This window comes from Sceloporus occidentalis, unplaced genomic scaffold (assembly GCF_023333645.1).
Source record: "Sceloporus occidentalis isolate IW3139 unplaced genomic scaffold, rSceOcc1.0.p SCAF_223, whole genome shotgun sequence".
Lineage (NCBI taxonomy): Eukaryota > Metazoa > Chordata > Lepidosauria > Squamata > Phrynosomatidae > Sceloporus > Sceloporus occidentalis.
Window position 1 is genome coordinate 1,258,580 of NW_028317203.1, and position 18,507 is coordinate 1,277,086.

Here is an 18,507-nt window from a genome sequence, read left to right on the forward strand (position 1 = left end):
TTACTATCCTTACAATTGGTTTTTTTTTTTTATTTCTTGGCAAATATATTATAAAGGGACAGCACCGAGGTGTTTAAGAACGTAAGTAAAAAAAAAAGGGGAAGATCGCAGATATGAAAAAAAAATAATTGTGAATAGATTAAATTTAGTCAGATAAAATTTACATATATTATATATCTATCATGCAGGAAAGAATTCCCAAAATAATGTTGAGGATCATGTTACTACCTAAAATGAATTAGGAAAACTGCAATTTATTATTAATCTAGAAATAATAATAGCTGTTTGGTTAATTTATTATAAGAGTAGTAACACGATTTTTTGCATCTTTTTTGTGTATTATAAAAATATAATATGTGCCAATTTTATTCAACTGAATTAAATCTACATTGCATCTATTATATTATACAATCACACCTGGTGATTTAGCTAATGTTAGAAAAGACTTGAGAAATTGAGAGCTTTATCAATCAGCTAACCACCAGAGTCTTCAAATATTAACCCTTTAAAAGCTCATCACTAGAAATTCAATAGTGACTTGCTAAAGGTGACAACCAATGGTTTTAAAACCAGTTGCTATATAAACCATGACTTGGTGGAAGGTACATTTATTCCGAAGTCATTTGTGTTCAATAAGGGATTTAACTGTGATATGCCAGTGAGAAATAAACGGGTGAGTTGCTTAGATATGATTAAATCTCAGTAGAGCGTAACGGAATTGGCTCCAGACCATGATAACTGGAGACGCTCCCCATTTGTTTAGAGACCCCAAAATTGGTGAAAATTCCTCAAGATCAAGGATCAAACCCAGGTATCAAGTTAAGCTGAATATCCTTCTAGACTTGGTAATGGGAGTGGAAGTCTCAAAAGATATATATATCTCTATAAATGATTACATATTAGAATCTATGTTTCACGACTGACACTGGTACCCCACACTAACATATTCTAACACAGAATACATTGATGTGATCCAGTAGAACCTTTGGAATCTTCTGGAAAAATATCCCAAGGACCACATCTGGCCCCTAAGTCTCTAGTCAGGCATCAATTAATTCTTTTTTGCATTTAAATCTAGTTCTATGGGTTTGAAGAGATGGAGTTGCATGCACTCAAAATGAGAGTTAGCAACATTCTACTCTGGGGTCCAATTTAGTTTAGGTCTAGTTTTCCAACGGTAAAGGGGCCATAAGCACACTTGGCCCAAATACTTAGTGTCCTGTCCATTGCTGTCCAACATACATTCAGCAACATGCACCATATTCACAGCACAGATAGCCCATAGAAGAAGCACAGAAAAGATCCCATCATGGTATCAATGCTACCAAACACCCATAATACTCTTGACACCCAGGTGGCTTTATATGAAATTGCAATAAAAGAAACACAAAGGTTTTGGGTACTGGCCCAAATTAATTAAGTCAACACAGCCTAAGGGGAATTTCCTCCCAGGTATACATTATAGAAATAAGAATAAGAACAGCAAGTATGATGTACCGGTACTTTCCGTCAATGTAAAATGACACGGCTACAAATTATTGTATTCTATACTATATCTCTCACGCTAAACGTTTTAATACCCCACCATAGCATTCTTAAGTAGGATCGTATGAGTGAAGAACCCAACTTACACCCAGTAGATACTCTTTTACCACTCACATTTACTATGACATCATTACATTGTCACACACTCACCATTCAGTTACTGAAAGGGTTAAACACTTTAAATCCATGGCGTTCTCTCTCTGTCCATTAGGTAGCGTTTGCTCACCATAATTAGTTACAGCTGATAGAATGGAACATTTTTTTTTTAGAATACGAATGCCATCAAAACTAATGAAGTTTTATTTCCCCAGTCGTGAAACGCAAATCAAGTGAACCTTTTCGCAAAACACACAACACATGTCACAGTCCAGTTGTGTATCAAGCACTGGTGTTCTTGCCAGGATTAAACTTCCTGTGTCAAACATTTTATCCGATTTGTAAAAATATAAATATCTTTTCATACAATAAACTCAGATAGGTGTGTTTAATGTATATTTTACATGAATTTTAATTAAAGCTGGTAGCAAGTGTATAGATCAAAGTTCTGGTGAAACAATAGGCTTTATAGCAAATGGCTGTTCATGATAGCATATTGTTGGAATAACCATGTTTAGTGGTATGAGCCGTTGTATCGGAAGATTAGTATTACTAGGTACAGTTTATAATTAAACGTGTATAAGGAAATGAACGGATGTGTTTCAGTTTACCTGTAATTTTGTCGATCATGTATTTAATGTTGTGCTATAGCCTTGTTGGACTAGCTACATGGTGAGTGGTTGTGTCATGGGAGTTACAAGATCTCTCTGTAGTAAACCGGGTGACAATAGGTGACAATAGGCTTGATCAAGCTTCAAGAGAGGGACCCGTGGAATAAAGCACCGTTGCTGTAATTTTCAGTTGTAGTTTCTGGTCTTGAGTAGATATCTGGATCATTTTGGAGTTTGAAGGAGCTTCTGACCGGAGCCCCTTCAATTCAGATGTCTAATTGTCAGTGATAGTATGTTATGGAACCCCAACACGTGGGTACATATACCCCAAATTATAGACAGATCTAGATTTTCTGTTGGAAAGCTGATAGCACCTTGTTCTGCGGGTGCAGCAAGAGGCAAAAAAGAGAGGCTTCATGGTAGAATTTTGACCGGTCCGCTTCCTTACGGTCCACACAACTATGACGCTTCTACAAAGCCCTTCTAAATCCATGAAATGTTTTGGGGGCAAGTGGCCTTTTTGCCCAGGGCACATCGTAGAGCTAAGGCATACTGCCAAAAGCCTTGAATGTAACGGGACAATCCAACATTCATCCCACTCATTGTAGGCAGACACGTGTCACATCACACATTTTCTAATTCCCGGTATGAAGCATTTTAAAGTTGGCAAGAGTTCTAAGGGGCAGAAATCTCCTCCAGTAATTTCAAAGGGAACACTTTCCTTCAGAAGACCCAGTGAGCTGCAGCTTCCCTTAAAGGTAAGTAATTTATTTCCCTTTCGGCTAAATAATGCATATGAAAGTACTTACAAAGTTTTTTAATATGCATTCTTCGTTGGTGTGGGGCACTGGGCTCTGTCTTTAACATTTGGAGAGACACAATAAAAGTTCCTCAGACAAATGTTTTCTTTACAGAAAGTAAAAATAAACTGCTGACCTTGAAAACCTTCATATGTTATACACGCATCCCAATAAAGTTAAAAAGAAACCCTTCTTTGATTATCTAGTGATTTATTCTGGCCTATGTTGACTTGGCTCAGGCCTAGGGTGGCAGGACCAGGGGGCTGCAGGAAGCCTAATCATTCTACTTGGGCAATCACCGATCTTCCCAACTGGCCCGTTATCGCTGTGAAGGCCATGTGCCGAGTTGACACAGTCATCGGTAATTTCCATGGATATGAAGTCATATCTTGACAATACCTTAATTGGAATAGCGGATGGTACAAGACGTACATGCATTACATTTATTCGTTTTGAGTTACCTCCTCCTGACCCGAGTATTTCTTTAATCCTCAACTTGCCGGAGAGATCTGGGATCTACCTCTTCGTATTGGATATGAGTGTCTTGCACTCCAACTTAAATGTGAGTGCACTGGAGTTTTTAATTTAAAGGGTCATATATCTGCAATATTACAGCATATTTTTCTCTTAGGGACTGTAGACTGTCCCTTTAAAGTCTGCAATGTTTTGTGCATCATACTGGCATCAAAAACTGACTTTATTTTTTATTTTAATCAGTTTTTTTGTTATTTAGATCTAATAGTTTTAGTAAATGTCTTGTAGTGTACACGTGTCTAAAATGTACAAATTCATTTTTTTCTTACTGTTTCCAAAAAGGTTATGTTTTAAGGTTACAGAAGAAAACAAAGAAGGCAAAATCTTCTTTTATGGGGATAAGGCTTTAAGGGGAGACACATTATTTAGCTTCCGGTTCCTGCGTAATACAGAAATAATATAATGTCAACCAGGACATAATTCTTTCCTTGTGCTCTACCTCCTAGCTAGGTATTTTTGGGAATGGATAGAAAAGGAAAATGTAAAGAGTTAAATGGATGCTAAAATACTTGCATTACGTTGAACAAAGCTGTGGAAATGCCCACGTAAATGATATGATAAAAAAATGAAGCTAAACTTACATATTCAGCTTATATATTCGGTGGTGTCACACTCCCTTCCGAGACATATAGTTAGGGACCTTACAGCCTCAGAAAAAAAAACTTGCACACACATACATACTAACAAATATACTTACACACACATACAGTAATACACTTACACACACATACAGTAATACACTTACACACACATACAGTAATATACTTACACACACATACAGTAATACACTTACACACACAGTAATACACTTACACACACATACAGTAATACACTTACACACACACATACAGTAATACACTTACACACACATACAGTAATACACTTACACACACATACAGTAATACACTTACACATACATGGTAACATACTAACTTAAACATACTTCCCCCACACACAATAACATACTTACACACATACTAACATACCTACATCTATACTAACATATTTACACACACAGTAATTTACACTCACATATGATCATACTTACACACGGTAACATATACACACATATGCACCTACACACACATACTAACATATTTACACACAACTAACATACTAACATATTTCATATACATATTAACACACACACACTAACACACAATCAGCACAATCAGTAACACACACACACATACTAAAAGCAGATGTTGAGGGGCCCCCACTGGAAGTTGGCCCCCACAATGCGGGGTTGCATGCGCCTCCATTACGCCAATGTAAAGATTTACTTTGGAGTCAATACATTCTTACTGTATGTACTTACTGCAGACTTGTCACTTTTTTGTAGATGTTATTATTCTTTGATGGTGATTTTATTAAGTAATGTATATGTTTTATAACTCCCCGATTTATATATTGTAGGTGCAGCCATCTTAACCCCCGTTACTCATCTGCATGATTATTCCTCCCTGTTATTTCTCCCTTAATATTAGGTTGCTGTTTATTGTTAATTGGTTCGGGCAGCCTTCGTGGGAGGAGGAGAAGGGATTTAACGGGAAATCCATTTACTATTTATTATTGTGCCACATTAAGACACAAATGTTGGCTTTTTAAAGTAAATGTCTCAAAAACTATTACAAGTTAAAGAGAAGTTCTAATAACTGAGTAATAAATGACAGTTTTTAATTGCTCATGCGGAAATTGTATTTACATTTCGGTTTCTACACGGATTTGAGAGTATTTTTCATACCGGACCAGCGGCCAAATTCAAGAGGCCACGGGCCACAGGCAAATAATGCGCTTGTATAAATCATTGGGACCTGCGGACAAAAGATATTTCAAAGCTCCGAACTTACATCAGAAATCACCTACTGCTCATTATGTGGTCCAAAACTGGAGAACTTCTCTTGATTAATAGCAATGTTTTTAGAATAGAAAATGCTATAATTCTAGACAGATGGCAGTATTCTCCAACATAGAAAATGCACTTAAATAAATAAATAATGTATGGAACTAATGTTGAACATGACAAATGAAATCAGCAGGATCTCACATAAGACCATATATCATTATCATTACCGTACTCGTAGAATTCCAGACCATAATTCATGTCTAAGGGAAAGTTTTTTTCATGTTCTTTAAATGCATCTTTTCCTTAATCTTTACCCAAAAAGCTCGTTAGAATTTGGCTGAGCCGATTTCTAGCAATTATTTAATTTCTCCGATGAATTTGAAACTTTTTCAATGTTTCAAAATTGTTTGCAGATTTGCGACCTTAAATTCAAAAATAAAATATCGTTTTCAAAGCATCTCCCCAGGAATCTCAGCAAGGACCACTACATTAGATTTTAATTGCCAAATACGTATTGAACTTGTCACTTTTATTCTAAACCAATCTCTGTGAATTTATAACTTCTGAAATATAAAGCTTTATGTGACTCTTTTGTATCTCAGACAAAATATCTCTTTTACTTTTAATATATAAGCCAAGAAAAGATTAAAATTTGTTCCATTGTCTCACACATCAGGATTTCCTGTTATATTTTGGGACGCGATTTTCTTTGCGCTAATGTCTGTATGTTCGGCAAAAAGATGTGCTTCCTAATTAGCTGTTTTTATTTCAGTGTCGGAACCAGTTAAATGCACAAGTGTTGTGCAGTTTGTACAATTGGGCCTTTTCATTGGGCATACACAGCATTGTTCATTAAGATAAGAACCAAGGCTGGCCCTTTAGCGCCCCCTACCTGAGGACGTAGAAAAAGCGGCTATGATGGCACCCCTTACCAGCTCATCGCCCAAGGCGGCCAACTAGCCTGCCAGTATTATGATGCTGCCCCTGATAAGAAGATAATCATGTTTTCTTTGGTAGAACACTTGCGTTTGATTAAGATTTCCATCGTCTATACTAAGAAGCCAATGGCAATTGTCATCAAATTAACTTGGATGTGTATTTAAGTAATGTATAAAGTAAGGGTGGATTATTTAATTAGGCATTTGGGGTGTCTATATGCCAAACTTTGGGGTGTCTATATGCCAAACTGACAGCATGTCGATGGGGACATCTCAGGATACAAAGGAACCCTACAACCAATATCCAGTGTACACTGTACAGGAACATGCAAAAGAAATCTTTAAAGTTCTTCCCTATCCATTATGAAGGATAACCTGAAAAATAGGAAATATATCAACCTACTCCAGTTTTTGGAAACAAAAAAGCAACCTAAAAAGAGCATACTATATGTTTATGTTGCTACCGTGTTTCACACAATGTTGGCTCCAATAATCTTCTATGGTTAGGGCTGTCAATGACTTACCATAATGTAAACTACTAGTGCATTGTAAATTATCTGGCTAAAATCTCTGATATCTGTACAGATGTGAGATCTTAAAATCATCTTAAACCCCAGTGAATCTCTCTGTAATGATAAATTTGGTAATTATTTTGGAAATTGGTGAGCAAAATGCTTAATTGTTACCGTTTCACACCAGTGTTTTTCGTCTTAAACAATTAAATATGTTGATATTTCCTTATGAATTAAGTGATAATTGATAATCTTTTACTACCCACCACATTCTAGCAGTTATGGATATCGGATCTCTGATTCGACGATATTACGCCAGTTGGGTGTTTGCTTGGGTTTGTCTACTTCCAATCTACACATGGTCCAAGCCTTTAGGCAGAATTTTTTTACCATGATGAGTATTTTTTGTGGCCTGCATCTGGGATCTTCATAAATACTGGGACTGTCTGTGGGGCAAATGTGTTTTGAGAACACTACTTTTTATCGTTGGACCACTCAGTTGGACTTTCACCTTCATCTAATATCTTCTAGTCTGCCCGTGTATTACTAACAGTGATTAATCACCAGGCTTCACTGTCACTGTCATGCAACTTCTGATTTCATGCTGAGACAGTCGAGTAACATGTCAATAACGGCCAGACAGTTTTGTGCTAGCTAAATGGTAACATGTTAAGAAATTGGACAAAAGCAGAGAGATAAGAATTCTAAATAAATTTAATAAAATATTGTGTGTTGCACCGGTTGTTATTGAAATCACATAACAAGTTTAGGTCTGATATATCTATTTGCTAACTTAACTACTAACATGTTTGTAGAAGACCTTTTAAAAGAAACCATGGTCTCCCCGCTCCAAGAGTAAAAGGTCCGTACGGTCGCCAGCAGGGGGCTCATCTGCCATTAACCAATGAAGTACAGGTGCACTCCATTGGTTGATGGCAGAGGAGGCCCCTGCCGGCCACCAATCCTGGCACCAAAGCTGCCGCGTAGTGCGTACCGCGTTAATCCCGTATTAACCCCTTTTACAAAAAACGGCAAAAAACGAAGAAGAAAAAAAAATGTACACGAATATTCGCCCGAACCGAACACAGGACCGGACGAATATTGGGTGAATACGAAGATTCCCCCCCCCCCACGAAGAAGAACACGAAGATGAACACAAAGAATTGGCCGGCACCCAAGTCTAGTAACAAGTAGGTAAAAACATACATGATAGACCTGGTGTTTATTTGGAGTATAAGTCCTCTATTGCTCACCAGTACTAGGAATTCGGAGCTCTTCATTCTCTGGTATTATTTCTATTAAAATAATAAAAGTGTTTGGCGTACCCAGCTCTGCCAAGTACCCCAAATTATTATTATTAGTGTTGTTGTTTTATATAGTGCAGTCATATTCCACAGCCCTGTATAATACGTAAAATAGGCCAGATCTCGGAGATCTTTGTGTCTTTAGAGCTCGTCCAGCTCGCCAGACAGTGGTGGGACACACTTTCACGCAAAGGGTTAAAGATCTTGTTTTATATTTGTAGACAAAATACTTTTAAATAGCCAGGGGATCGATACATCCTGCCTCTAATGTCTCTTTTTGACACACATGACCTGGTGTTCAATCCCGGGAGGAGATGGAAAATATCTTTGCCTGTTTTACCTTTCCTAATATGCCATTTGTCAACGGGCTGTGCTATTATAGAGTCTGTGGACACTCACCGAAATTACTCTGCTGAGACGTTTAAAACTAATAGAGTATGTGAAGCCACACAGCTGAAGAGGCAGATGTCATGTTTAGCTCATATAAATGATCCAACACCCTCCGGTCAATTTGTTGTCTTCATGTTGGCTAAGTTTACAAATGAAAGTCTGCGTATGACATTAGAGCGCTCTATGCCTCCCCAGAACAGTGAGAGGTAAAGATGAGGTCTCTTTAAGGAAATGACAAGCCTTCTGCCTCTAGATGACCAGAGATAGCGGCTCCTGGAACTTATTCCTTCTAGTATTGACATCAGAAGCGAGAGATGAGCGATTGTATGGAGTCCAAAATATTTAGAGCATACCCAACCATGTGGTTATGCTCCTCCGTGATAATATGTATCACTCTCTATGTGTGTGGCTAGTGCATAGGTAGATGGAAAAAAGACCTGAGTCAGATGGGAATCCTGATCAGAACACAGTGGGGGGTTGAATATAAAGCACTATTCTCTTTGGCCAACAGCAAACAGTGGTATGGTCCAAACAGCAGGACCATTCCATGAATAGGATCACTTTTAACTTATCAACAAAGTATCTCTTTACTTTCTGATTGTTAAATGATTTAGGTGGATTTGCAGCTGCCCTTCTGAAAATGATGCCCAAGTAAGTATCATTATAGCAATTTTGTTATTACTAGAATCAAATGAAAAATACATTTTCAAAAATATTGTTTTCTTATTTTAACACAATTCTAGTTTTTGCATAATATGATATTTTCAGGCAGCTGTGTATCAGTTCTCATTCTATTATCTGAGCCCAACCTCCTAGGCAAACACCCTGACTCCTTATCATACTCCTTGTGGGAAATAATAGAATGGCTCAGTGTTATGCTAACCTGCATTACTGTATATCTATATATATATATATATATATATATATATATACAGCCCTGAAAGTTATGCTCAAAGCAAAAAATATTTCTTTTTCTATTGGACTTCCCATTTAACGTCAAGATTTTCATGAAATCCGGCAAAGTGCTTCACCCTTTTCTCTGTCACACAGGAGAGATTTCCGTTAGATTGCCCAGAGAACAAATAACCCTTCAACTGCTTCTCGAGAGACGTACCCTGGATCTAAATGCTATCTTATTTCTACGGCAGAATATATATCATTAAGATGTGGAACACTGATCACAGAAATCATTTCCCTTGAGCAGAATTTATTGAGACCTCATCACAGTGTTAGATCTTAAATAAACTGCTGACTAGTTTCTAATTCCTTGTGCCTCATTTCCCAAGTAACTATCCTGCAAAATGTTATTCAAAACATGTTATAAAACTACGGCTCAGCATTGAGAATATGAAGCATTTTACTTAAGGAATGCGTAATAATACTTGGAGAATTGCATTGTGGTCTATGAAACGGGGCACGTGCCTTCGCCCCCTCTCTCCTTCTAATTAATGACCTCACAGTATGACATCACTGATTCTATAATTTTTTTAAAAAAAGTATTTGAAGGAGATCGCACTGGGATTTTAGTGATATTGTAATTTTTCTTGAACTTGAAAACTTAAAGCTAATTTAGTTGATTACTCTAATTTATTTACTTATTTACTTATTTATTCACTAATTTAATATGGAATTTTGACATAGACAATATCAAATTTAATGCATTATGGTGTATACTGCGGCTAGTCCATATTTAATGCCCTTGCATCAGATTGCAAAGGGGGATTAAATGGTTAAAGCAGTTGATTGCAAAACATTAAAGAAAATACGTTTGTGTTAGGCAATGAGGAACGTTATATCTCCTGGATGTATCCATTCTCTAGTGCTGAGTTATATTATTTTTAATTAAAGAGGGGTGGCAGTCCCATTAATTTTCCATCTCATAAACATTATTTTGTCTTTTTTAATTATAAATAGTGAAGGACAAGTACGTGGTACAGAAAGCAGCAGCTGTTTGTGCTGGATCATTGAGTGTTCTAATTTTCTCAGCTGGCTTTTTAGTACAAGATGTTCCCTTGGCAAGATGCGAGAAGGGTAACCAACCACCACTGTGCATTTTGCTTATTATTACACAGCGGTTATATAAGACACATTGTAACGCATTTTAGAAAATGTGCCAGACTAGTAAATAGTTTATAGATATCTAATAATGAGATTTCATGTAGATGACAATTGAGATATCCATTGGGTACTTTGTAACATGATTTGGGCTGAATGAATACAAATTAGTATTGAACGCAACCAGTCTCCCCAGGGATGGGCTAGTCCCAGATAGCATTAAATTGGTTGAGGGTTGGAGTAAAAATGAGCAGGAATGTGGCTCGTCTGCCTTGGAGAAAGAGGAAAGTGACCCGGAGACTGGAGGAAGCAGAACTTCAGCCAGAGACTCCGAGGTAACCGTGAAGATTTCACAGGTACTCCTGTCTACCTGTACAGATTCCCATACGTTGTTTGAAAACAGTGGATTATTCCCCGAAATACTACATTTAAATTGTCAGAAATGAGTTTACCGTTGCAAAGTATGTGGGTTTCATTTTGTGGGTTTCATTCAAACTATGCATGAATTTTTTCTCCCCAGTCCTGGGTTCCCCTCGCTTCCCTCTTCAAAACCTTATTTGAAGCAGCTATGAATATTAGGTCAATTCCAATAAAAATATTAAAGTTGGATAACAATCATGCATCAGCTAAATATTGTTGCCATGATTCAAGAAAATTTGGGGAGCATGCCATACCCACTTTTAGAATTGGTTCTAGGATTACTTATGCTAAACATTCATAAATATAGGCTAGCTGGGCTTGGTACAACTGAGAAAAGGCCGAGCCAAAACCCTGCCTTGGTTCTGTAAATCTGCACCCAAATGAGGCGGTTCTACAAGACCTCACAACGTCCACAGGGATGGCAATGGCTGGTACCGGACTTGAGTTTTAAAATAGGCCTTGGTTCTTTAAGGTCCCTTTAAGGCGATAGGTGTGCGATCGCCCTCTAAAGCTAGGGGAGAAGACGTTTTAGCCGGCTCGGCTCTGTCTCGCACTCTTCCCTTTCGACAAACAGGGCCAGGTCAGCTGTAATGTTTTATATCAACTGAACTGTGTCCCAAATAATCCAAATGGTGCACAAGGATTCAGAGTAGAAGGGAATTGATGTCTCGCAGTGTGTGGGGCACTCGGTGGTACAGAATGTATGCGCTACACTGTATACAGTAGTCTTGTTAAAGAGTTTATATTTCACGCACAATGTAAAGTGCTTTCGTTTCGTCTTTCTGTCTACAGGTGCAGTGTTTGCGCTCTGAGCTGGTTTCACTCTTACAAAAGTTCAATGTGAGGTCAGGGGCTCCCCTGTAACCTCCGAACAGAATTCCAGATGGTTATTTAGGACTTAACTAGCTTCAGGTCATCAATTTCATGAATCTGAGAATCTAGTCTGGTTATGGCTCAACTATGGCATTAATGCAGAACAAATTGAGACATATCCTCTATGTAATTAGTTCCAGAATTTAAAAGATTTACAGTTAAATAATAGAGAGGGCTACAAATAATGGTTAACGTTTTTGTCTTAAGTTTAAGGTGAGAATATTTAATCTAACGCTGCTGGATATATACTTTCTGGGATAAAAAAAAACACCAAGCCATTTATACAAATGAATATAATAATAATAATAATAATAATAATGATAATAATATTTTAGTTTTTAGAATCTTTCCCTCATCTAGGAAATTGTGTGATTAAAAGAAGTTAAAAAGGAAATATACTCTCTGGGACTCAAGAACTGTTCTTCAATTGCAACAATCGTGGAATATTAAAGACTAAAATACATTTTATATTTAAAAAAGCTAAATCCAGTGTTTTCCTTCTTCCCCATTTAGCATAATCTTTCTTCTTCTTCTTCTTCTTCTTCTTATTATTATTATTATTATTATTTTAGAAATAACTGGCTTGTCCAATTGTGCAAGTTGCCCACAAGAAAACACCACATCTATTGTGCTAATGCGGGGCTGAATTTCCATACGTAGAAATACCTAGGTATGAGTTTACTTAAAGCGATATCATCACCGTTGTTATTTGGCAATAACTATTTCGTTTTAGAAGCCATGGGGACAGGTATTCAGAGCAGCTTGACCGTTATTCTGCACTTTTGTGCAGCCTCACAATGGCTAGACTGGGTATGAAATCTATCCCGGAAACTAACACCACACCAATGAGCGGGGTCATGCATGGTTTTTGTTCTCCAGAATCACACCAGGCATTTGACCTGTTCGGGTCTCTGACATGTAGGGGCATTTAATCATTTCCTGCTTCCTAAACCCATAAAACCTACCGTCCCTAAACATGGATTCATCTTCCCGAATGGTTGGTCATTTAGTGTATTCTTTTTAATGTTTTACTTTGTATTAAGGTTGCTGAAGGGTTATGGGGAGATTTTTTTTTCAGCAGGCACTTTGTGAAATGGTGTTTTCTCCAAGACATCTCTAGACATAAATGCAACTGGGGCTCCTGTCCACCCCTCAGAACTATGGAGCTACCCAACTATGAAACTCACAGAACTGATGATGTCATCATTTATAGATGCTTCAGAAAATAAGTTAAAGGCACACTTCAGCCATTATATGCACTTTAATGAATGATAACTGAGATGCCCTCCAGGGAAATACATGGAGGGATTCTACATTATGCCTCCATATGCATTGGCCCCCCGCTCGCTCTTTGACATGCAAGGTATGTGTTCGGGCAACACAGCTCCTGACAAGGGGTTTATATAACACCAGTTCCAGCACTGGCTCGACGAATGTCTCTGATGGTCTAACGAGACCCCAATGCCCATGTGTGGAAAGTTTCTCCCATTGAGTTCCAATGGAACACTCTCCTGCCACTGATTTGACATTATCCGTTTAACTCTTTGCCCTTTGGAAACTGTTGTAACTATTTAAATAACAATTGTGTGCAAGAAAATGATCTATGCACAATAGAATAACTACGAGTACTATAGGCAAATTAATTGTTCTGTAATGTATCAGCTTATTTGTTCATTGTGTCGCATGGTCCTGGCACAAAAGTGGGGAGGTACATTCTAAAATCTATATATCAGTTTGGAATTCCACAAGCACATTCCTCAGAATTTTCCTTCTTTTTTTTCAATACATTTGCACCAATTAAGTGACGTGTAATTAATATAAATTATCCAAGGGGTTTGTGGTGCATGGGTCAGTTCTAACCTCTACAAAGCAAAGTGCTGTTTATTTTCTGCACCTTTCCGAATTTATCTCTTTTCTCTTCATCATCCATTCCTCCAGACATCAAAGGGAACTTATGTTGATAAGAATTTTTGCTGATAATGTCGCACCCACATCATATATATCACTCACAAAGAACAATTAAACCTGTTCAGCCCCCACCCCCCCAATCTTCCAGCTGTGCCTTTTAACACACGTGACGAATAATCACCTCCATACACATGACCAAAAAACTGATACATATTTACTTTTATTGGACACAATATATTGTATTCAGGATGTAGGACAGACTGTGCTGATCTTCTAAGGCCTTGAAAGCTCCCCAGCTATTAAATCTACATCCTATTGGGTTTGATAATGAAGTCTCCGCGCTCTTATTAAAAAGATTTCATTTTTCATCCACTTACACGTAGGAATTTCATTGTTTCACAGACCAATCTCATGCACTGTAGGATGGACTACATGCATAGTTTGGGTCTACTAGGGGCCACGTAGAGGTCACTGCCGCTATTTATTACTCCGCTAAGTTCCCTTCACAGCCCTGACAGATAGCTGCTCTCCTGCTTGTTTGTACAGTTGTACATTGCTTGTAAGGTTACAGAGGAAGCATAATACAGACAGACTCAAGAGTGATTCTAATCCCATGGTGAAGAAGACCTAACAGAATCAGTGATCGGCCCTCCTTAGATGTTGATGACAATATGCCAGAGTTTAAAGTATGGGGCAGTGGGAGACTTACTCCCTGGACGCAGAATCCTGATTACGCAAAATAAAATATGAATCTCATTTTTCTTTACCATTCTGCAAACTGATGTTTCTTGTCCTTGCAACAATCTACAGTACCAAGCTAAGAAGTCCAAATTCATCAATATTTATAAAATTGGTTCTGAGTAATACATTGAATGATGCCTTACTTTTATTCACCTAATTGATAAGCATGATATCCAGGTTGTTTAGATAGAAACTGAGGAGGTAAGTAGGCCTCCTCAGTGTGGGATTCAGACCAATATGTCTTAATGCCCATTTTTTTGATCTGGATCACCTAAAAGATCTATGATGATTTATTAACAATTCTGCTTATTGGGCTTCATGGAATTAGTAAATAACTAGGAGCTGTATGACACATTGCCCAACCCTAGTGTAGTCTTGGTTGCCATTTGGCCTGTGGAATAGGAATTTCTAATAGGCAGACTTTCACCTTAGTTGTTTAAGAAACTACCTCCTTCCAATGGATTTTCAGACATCCACAAGATGAAGTAGAATAAAATGTTGTGCAACTTTGTAGTAGTGACTTTTTTGCTGTCCAACTTCCTTTTACATCTATTGGAAAAGACAGTCAGTAGACATCCTAAAATACCACTGTTTGTCATGTTTATATTCATGTTATATCTATAAAAAAGGCAAAAAAATAATTAGATATATTGATTATTTTGATGATTTAGAGATGCCCCCTCAGATCTTGAGTAGAACCTCTTAGAACCTAGTGATGAGTGACATGATGGCCAACATTGGCCTCTCATGATCAGTTCTAGGATTTGCAGTGGACCTAAAATGATTTGCTATGAATGTTCCTTCCAGAAGGCCAATAATGAAACTACACAGTGTAGACTTCAAACCATATTGTTAATCAAACCCAATCATCAATGAGCTTGATTGTGTGTTCTGTGATTTAAACCGGATTTTAGCACTCATTAAAGTGAATAAACTCTTGAGAGTCTCTTTGCTTTCCAAAGGCACCTCAAAAATGTAATGTCGTGCTTCATTGCTTTTATCAAAACAGAATTATTTTATAAAATATACCCCAACAAGGTATTCAATTAAAAAAAGCACTGTTTTGTTTTTTTTAAACTTTGGCACTACCAAAGAATATTTATACTCATTGAATGGGGGTTTTCACACAAAATATATTGTAGATAGTTGTAGCGTAATTAAAACCTCCATCCCACAAATAAAGTAAGCCCTGAGCAGGACCAAGCCCTGAAAGCTCATCCTGTTAGAAAGGTTAACATACCTGCCAAATCTAAGGTTACATTTAGGAGATTGTATTCTTCATCCCACTTTTTGTGATAACACAGTAGCATTATATATAAAGAGCTATTCTAATACATACTAGTGAGAGTGGGGCTATTAGCTGAAATATTCTATTGTTTATAACAAAATGTGGCAGAAAGTAATTTCTAGAGACAGCCTGATCATGTTCTTCCTATTAAAACAGGGTAATTTAAACAGAAAATGTAAAAGGACATTATAGAATAGGGCATTAATACACCGAATTAATGCTTAAGATTCTGATCATACACCTGTTCAGAAAGTTACCAATATTCTTACTGAGAAACTGTCTGTACTTGGAGTGGACATAATATCCAGAGCTAGGCTGTGGGACATCCGGACACCTAGGACAGGAACCCTATTATGCAGATAAAGCAGAGAATGATTTTATTATTTAAATAAATTACCCAATATGGGGTATTAAGGATTATGGGGCTGTGCTTGGCAGGGAATTCTCATATGAACACACAAATATTGCTGCATTTAACCTAATTTACATCTGATCAATAGAGTTCAAAGAATGATATATGTGTTTCACAAAAGAGGAATTTACCAGCTAAATTGTGTGCCAGCAGTTATGGATAATTTCCAGATACACATAAAGACCATCCAGGTGAGAAATATTAAATTACATTTAGTTTGATCAAATTTAACAGATACATAAAATATTTATATACCTTTACTTTTAAGGATATTTTCCCAACTACTTTGTGTATATAAATGTTAATGCACAATGTGTCAAATTAAGTGAGACATTGTGTGAATGCAGAGCATTTATAATATTAAATTACCAATGTCCAGTAGATGTATTCTATAACCCTTCCTGTACTTTATAGGGTCAGATATATCACTCAGATCCCACAATCACCTCCAATCTATTGACTTGAAAGGAAACAGCCCCTGTGTTTTGACTTGCCAGTGTGAACAGATATTTCTTGAGCAGAGGTTATATGTGTGCTTAAGATTTATTTGTGGAATTTATCTTAAAAGTGTGCCACCAATTTTGAGAGGAAACACAGAGTATCTAATGAGCTTCTTAACTGGTCACCTAGTAAATATATTTACCAATTTTCTTAATTGAAAATTACTTATTTAAAGAATACACATGTGGCTGACAAGTAGTTAATGGAATGCCTGAAATTCTGTACAGTATATTTTCTTAGTGTATCAGCAAGATTTGCAATTTATTTCAAGAATGATCCTGGTTAAAAATCTGACAAAATGAAGTAAAGACATTCTCACCTATTTATAGAAAAAAATATATATAATTGACTAATTTTCTTCTGGAGCATTAGCTAATGACATTTTCAACATTGTGCATTCACATAAGGAGCCCCCCTAAACCTACAGATCTATTTTAAATGATCTCTTCCTTTTTAAGAAGGCCTGTTGGACTCTGACCTTGAATTGTGTGATTTTTTTTTTACGAAAAATAATACACACAATAAAAGTCATCTATTTTGGGTGCATGTAACCTTGTAGTGATGTTGAATGCTAGGAAATAGGTTTGAAGGTGTTTGCCAATTAACAAAGCCTTGCTAGATCCCCCTGATGGATATTAAATCAGTGGATGTTCTTGATAGTGGCAAGACATGGTTAATTGACCGGTAAATAGACTCCAACTGGAAGAATTTCACGCTGGAATTCATTGATTACTAACCACAAGCCATTTATATATTACTGGGGGGTCTTCCCTTCTGGGATACACCGCAACATTGTGACAAAATGCCAATAAGAATGTATAATCGCAAAAGGTACACAACCACACATCACACACATCTCCATTTCTCTTTCTCCTTTAAATATATTTTATTTGATTATTGCATCTATTTAAAATATGGATTTACACCGAAAAAAGTACTAAATATGGTAATATATAGATATATAATTATATATTATATATTTCGTTGTATATATTGTTGTATCTCTCTCTGTATATATATATATATATATATATATATATATATATATATATATATATATATATATAAATGTATACTTTTATAACCATCTGCCTAAATTTAAAATATTCGTATAAACCATTCAGGGCATTCACGAATAATTAACTCTTTGGGTAATCAGGGTGTTTTAATCATGGATTTTCTGCTCTACAAAAAAATGTAATCGTTAATATTAATATCTGCGCAAAATAGTCTCAATGAAACATAATTTGTTAATAATTCAGAGGGCAAAAATAATTTTAATGATTTTTAAAATCCGCATGAACGTGTTTTAAACGAGCGTATCCTTCTAGATATAAAAAAGCGTATTTTTTAGCCCACGATTTAATCCGTTTTAGAACCGTAAAAATACCCAACAAGCCGCTTATTCGCTATAAGGTTTTATTAACGGCACCTGCCGTGGCGTGTAATATATTTTCTTGTTAGGAAAAAATACTTTAATTTCAAGTGTATATTTAACTGATCTATCTCCATCTAACATTTATTGGTCAGTGAACGAAAAGTATAATAAAGAAAAAGTATAATAAATAAATATCCTTGTACGACGCAGATTCGCTTTCGTTCTAATCGAAACTATATTTAGCAAGAAAATTCTGTTCTTGGAAGCTTTGAAACAAATGTTGGCTCCAGTTTTCCTTATTATTAAAATACGTTTGGTTACACTGTTTGTACGATTGGTTTTATTCGTTATATTT